Raw genomic sequence first — 6,169 nt, 5'->3', positions numbered from 1 at the left:
CTGTAATCTCAGCACTTTGGTAGGCCGAGGTGGGTGGATTGCCTGAGGTCAGGAGTTCCATACCAGCCTTGCCAACATGGTGAAACCTCATCTCTTCTAAAAATCCAAAAAGTAGCTGGGCATGGTGGCAGGCACCTGTAATCCCAGCTACTCTGGAGGCTGAGGCAGGAGAATCTCTTTGTTTTGTTTTGTTTTGTTTTGAGACATAGTCTGTCACCCAGGCTGGAATGCAGTGCAACCTTCACTCACTGCAACCTCTGACTCCCAGGTTCAAGTGATTCTCTTGCCTCAACCTCCCAAGTAGCTGGGATTACAGGCATGCGCCACCATGCCCAGCTAATTTTTGTATTTTTAGTAGAGACAGGGTTTCACCATGTTGGCCAGGCTGGTCTTGAACCTCTGACCTCAGGTGAGCCACTTGCCTCAACCTCCAAAAGTGCTGGAATTACAGGCATGAGCCACCGCACCTGGCAGGAGAATCACTTGAACCCGGGAGGTGGAGGTTGCAGTAAGCTGAGATCGCGCCACTGCACTCCAACGTGGGCGACAGAGACTGTCTCAAAAAAAAAAAAGGAAGAAGAAGAACCTCATTTTGAAGCCAAAACAATCAGACTGACCATTCCAGTTATGTGCTGAACATAATTTCATCTCTTGGACGTGGGTGCTAACATTTCTCTGAGGTCCTAAGTTTTTTCACCATCTACTGATGCTTCCATAGACCCACTTCTGTCAAAACTGTTTGATAATTACCTAGTCAGTGTTTTCTTGTTTTTTTTTTTTTTGAGACGGAGTCTCGCTCTGTCACCCAGGCCGGAGTGCAGTGGCTGGATCTCAGCTCACTGCAAGCTCTGCCTCCGGGGTTCACGCCATTCTCCTGCCTCAGCCTGTTTTATTGTTTTTTGCTTTTTGTATTTTTTTTGGCGGTAGGGGAGACGGAGTCTCGCTCTGTTGCCCAGGCTTTAGTGCAGTGGCGCAATCTAAGCTCACTACAACCTCTGCCTCCCGGGTTCAAGCAGTTCTTTTGTCTCAGCCTCCCAAGTAGCTGGGACGACAGGCACGTGCCATTATGCCTGGCTAATTTTTTTTTTTTTTTTTTTTTTTTGAGACGCCCAGGCTGGAGTGCAGTGGCGCCATCTCTGCTCACTGCAAGCTCCTCCTCCTGGGTATACGTGTTTCTCCTGCCTCAGCCTCCCAAGTATCTGGGACTACAGGCACCCGTCACCATGCCCGGCTAATTTTTTTGTATTTTTAGTAGAGACAGGTTTCACCATGTTAGCCAGGATGGTCTCAATCTCCTGATCTCGTGATCTGCCCACTTCGGCCTCCCAAAGTGCTGGGATTACAGGCGTGAGCCACTGCGCCCGGCCTAATTTTTGTATTTTTAGTAGAGACGGGGTGTCACCATATTGGCCAGGCTGGTCTTGAACTCCTGACCTGGTGATCCGCCTACCTTGGCCTCCCAAAGTGCTGGGATTACAGGCGTGAGCCACTTTGCCCAGTCTACCTGGTCAGTATTAATAGGCTTTTGTATCTTGCAATTTACAACTCTTCCTTTCATGTAATACTAATTTTTCATGCAGAACACTCCCTACTCTCAAGATAAATCAATGATAATCACTTCCCATCAATGACATGAACACATGGCTTTAACAAACGCCCAGTATGACCAGATGGAGAGCATCACCTTTAAGGACTGTTTGAAATGCTTGTTCCTTGGTGCCATAAAGAAATAGCACTTGAACATTAACTTCCTCAGCAAGGCCATTTTTAGTTTCTGCAGAAACAGTACACTCGCTGGCAGTTTTGCTATGAGAGTACACTGAATAAAGAAGACAGGATCATTTATAACCTGATGCGTCCACCTTATTGCTATGTCTGGTTTCCATTGACTAAATACAAATTCGCATTCTGTATTTGTCCTGATTGGCTAGCAACGTAGAACTTTTTAAAAAGAGGCAAAGGCAGAGGAAAATGAAGGAGGAATTAACTTGTGGAATGCTAAGAAAGGCAAAAACACTTTCAAATAAGGAAGAGGAACAGGATATGACTTAATGCTTCCTTGGACCAGTGTAACCATGTCAGGGCAAATACTTAGGCTAAATTGTGGGAGCTAAGAACATAAAGTACATAGATTTTTTTTTATCACAGCTAGCAGATACCTAAGAATGTTAAAACAGGTCTTTGAATAAATTTTGCTTCTAAAAGAAGTTACCATTTATTCCTAATTAGATGGGGAGGAAAGTCTTTGAAGAGGAACCTCTACTTTACTTTTTACAGACTGTAGCCATCACCACTACCAAGATACCATTTCTTTTATTGTTTTTTGTTTGTTTGAGAGAGAGAGTTTCGCTCTGTCGCCAGGCTGCAGTGCAGTGGCATGATCTCGGCTCACAGCAACCTCTGCCTCCCAAGTTCAAGTGGCCAGGCTGGTCTTGAACCTCTGACCTCAGGTGAGCCACTTGCCTCAACCTCCAAAAGTGCTGGAATTACAGGCATGAGCCACCGTACCTGGCAGGAGAATCACTTGAACCCGGGAGGTGGAGGTTGCAGTAAGCTGAGATCGCGCCACTGCACTCCAACGTGGGCGACAGAGACTGTCTCAAAAAAAAAAAAAGGAAGAAGAAGAACCTCATTTTGAAGCCAAAACCATCAGACTGACCATTCCAATTATGTCTCTGCCTCCTGAGTAGCTGGGACTACAGGCGCATGCAACCACACCTGGCTAATTTTTTTTTTTTGTATTTTTAGTAGAGACGGGGTTTCACCGTGTTAGCCAGGATGGTCTTGATCTCCTGACTTGGTGATCCACCTGCCTCGGCCTCCCAAAGTGCGGGAATTACAGGCGTGAGCCACCGTGCCCAGTGTTATTGTTCTTTATAAGACTAACGTCATGTGGTGGCTCACGCCCGTAATCCCAACACTTTGGGAGGCCGAGGTGGGCGAATCACAAGGTCAGGAGATCGAGACCATCCTGGCTAACACAGTGAAACCCCGTCTCTACTGAAAATACAAAACATTAGCCGGGCGTGGTAGTGAGCACATATAGCCTCAGCTACTCGGGAGGCTGAGGCAGGAGAATGGCGTGAACCCGGGAGGCGGAGGTTGCAGTGAGCCGAGATTGCGCCACTTCACTCCAGCCTGGGTGACAGAGCGAGACTCCCTTTCAAAAAAAAAAAAAAAGACTGATGTCAAATTACTAAAAGTAGTTGAATATAAGAATGTCAGGTAAAGGATACTAAGTGGGAAAAGGTGTTGTTCAATTAATTGCTACAATGATTTGTGAACTCCCCAAATTTGAGGCAGGTCTCAGTCAATTTTAAAAGTTTATTTTGTTGGCCAGGCGCTGTGGCTCACGCCTGTAATCCCAGCACTTTGGAGGGCAAGGCAGGCGGATCAAGAAGTCAGGAGATCGAGACCATCCTGGCCAACAAGGTGAAACCCCATCTCTACTAAAAGTACAAGAATTAGCCGGGCATGGTGCCACGTGCCTGTACTCCCAGCTACACGGGAGGCTAAGGCAGGAGAATCACTTGAACCCTGGAGGCAAAAGTTGCAGTGAGCCGAGATCACGCCACTGCACTCCTACCTGGCCAAAGAGCGAGACTGCGTCTCAAACAAAAAAGTTGGCTGGGTGCGGTGGCTCACGCCTGTAATCCCAGTACTTTGGGAGGCCGAGGCGGAGGGGATCACAAGGTCAGGAGTTTCAGACCAGCCTGACCAACATAGTGAAACCCCATCTCTACTAAAAATACAAAAACTAGCCGGGCGTGGTGGTGCGCACCTGTAATCCCAGCTACTCAGGAGGCTGAGGCAGGAGAATTTCTTGAATCCAAAAGGCAGAGGTAGCAGTGGGCCGATATTGCACCACTGCACTCCGGCCTGAGCGACAGAGCAAGACTGTCTCAAGAAAAAAAAAAAAGTTTATTTTGCCAAGGTTGAGGACGCATGCCCATGACACAGCCTCAGGAAGTCCTGACGACATGTGCCCAAGGTGGTTGGGGTACAGGTTGGTTTTATACCTTTTAGGGAGACATGAGACATCAGTGAATATATGTAAGAAGTACATTGGTTCTGACCAGAAAGGTGGGGACAATTCGAAGCAGGGAGGGGACTTCCAGGTCACAGGTAGACAGGTAGAGACACAAACAGTTGCATTCTTTTTAGTTTCTGATAAGCATTTCCAAAGGAAGCAGTCAGGATATGCATCTATCTCAGTGAGGAGAGGGATGGCTTTGAATAGAATGGAAGGCAAGGTTGCCCTGAGCATTTCCCAGCTTGACTTTTCCGTTAGTAATTCTGAGGCCACAAGATTTTCCTTTCACAGATTCTATGAGCAGGAGATTTGTTTTCTGTAGGAATCACAGAGATTCAACTTTGCACTCCTGCTTTAGGGGAGCACATCTCTCCCTTCCGTGATTTGCCTTAGGGACTCTAATGCTTCTGAGGGCCTTCAGAAACGTTATAACACAATAACTTTTATCAGCCTCTGCTTCCAGTTCAGGTATTTTGCGACTGAACGACTGTTTCAAATGGTATGGTAATTTGGATTTTTAGCCTTTGGGAGAATCCTAAATAATAGTTTTAGCTTGAGCTCCCCAAAATCTGAAATAGTTTTTTTTCCCCAAATTCTTGAGTGATTAGTTACAGACACTAGTCTCCAGGAATCTGAATACAGCTTCTAAGGCTAGCTGAGACCCGTCCACTGCCGTAGAAAGGCGTCTTTTTTTTTTTTTTTGAGACAGAGTCTCCCTCTGTCACCCAGACTGGAGTGCAGTGAAGTGATCTCAGCTCACTGCAAGCTCCGCCTGCCAGGTTCATGCCATTCTCCTTCAGCCTCAGCCTGCAGAGTAGCTGTGACTAGGTGCCCGCCACCACGTCCAGCTAACTTTTTTTTTGTATTTTTAATAGAGACGGGGTTTCACCATGTTAGAAAGGATGGTCTCGATCTCCTGACCTCGTGATCCGCCCACCTCTACGTCCCAAAGTGCTGGGGTTACAGGCGTGAGCCACTGCGCCCTGCCAGAAGGGTGCGCTTTTTTTTTTTTTTTTTTTTTTTTTTTTTTTTTTTTTTTTTTGAGACAGAGTCTCGCTCTGTCGCCCAAGCTGGAGTGCAGTGGCCGGATCTCAGCTCACTGCACGCTCCACCTCCCGGGTTCACTCCATTCTCCTGCCTCAGCCTCCCGAGTAGCTGGGAGTACAGGCGCCCGCCACCACGCCCGGCTCATTTTTTGTATTTTTAGTAGAGACGGGGTTTCACCGTGTTAGCCAGGATGGTCTCGATCTCCTGACCTCGTGATCTGCCCGTCTCGGCCTCCCAAAGTGCTGGGATTACAGGCTTGAGCCACCGCGCCTGGCCTATAGTTATCTTTTCAACACTTAGTAAGAAAGAATATATAAAGAAGAACTATAAATCTGTAAAGAACTTTCCCAGCCGGGCGCGGTGGCTTTGGTTCAACGCTTCTCAGCCTTTTGGCTAAGATCAAGTGTGAGACGGAGTTTCATTGTTATTTTCCAGGCTGGAGTGCAATGGTGAAATCTCGGCTCACTGCAACCTCCACCTCCCAGGTTCCAGCGATTCTCCTGCCTCAGCCTCGGGAATAGCTGGGATTACATGCATGCGCCACCACACCGGCTAATTTTTTCAGTTTTTAGTAGAGATGGGGTTTTACCATGTTGACCAGGCTGGTCTCGAACTTCTGGCCTCAAGTGATCTGCCCACCTTGGCCTCCCAAAGTGCTGGGATTACAGGTGTGAGCCCCTGCGCCTGGCAATGACTAATTTTTTGTATTTTTAGTAGAGATGTTGTTTCACCATGTTGGCCAGGCTGTTGTCGAACTCCTGACCTCATGTGATCCACCTGCCTCTGCCTCCCAAAGTGCTGGGATTACAGGTGTGAGCCACCACACCCAGCCAACTAACTGGTAAGAAATTATTGCTGGGCCTGGTGGCTCACACCTGTAATCCCAGTACTTTGGGAGGCCCAGGAGGGCAGATCACCTGAAGTCAAGAGTTGGAGACCAGCCTGGCCAATATGGTGAAACCTCGTCTGTACTAAAAACACAAAAATTAGCTAGGCATGGTGGTGCAAGCATGTAATCCCAGGAGGCTGAGTTAGGAGAATCATTTGACCCCAGGAGGTGGAGGTTGCAGTGAGCCGAGATCATGCCAC

This window comes from Macaca thibetana, chromosome 19 (genome assembly GCF_024542745.1).
Source record: "Macaca thibetana thibetana isolate TM-01 chromosome 19, ASM2454274v1, whole genome shotgun sequence".
Taxonomy (NCBI): Eukaryota; Metazoa; Chordata; class Mammalia; order Primates; family Cercopithecidae; genus Macaca; species Macaca thibetana.
The sequence above is the reverse complement of the archived record's forward strand: the minus strand, read 5'-3'. Positions refer to the sequence as shown.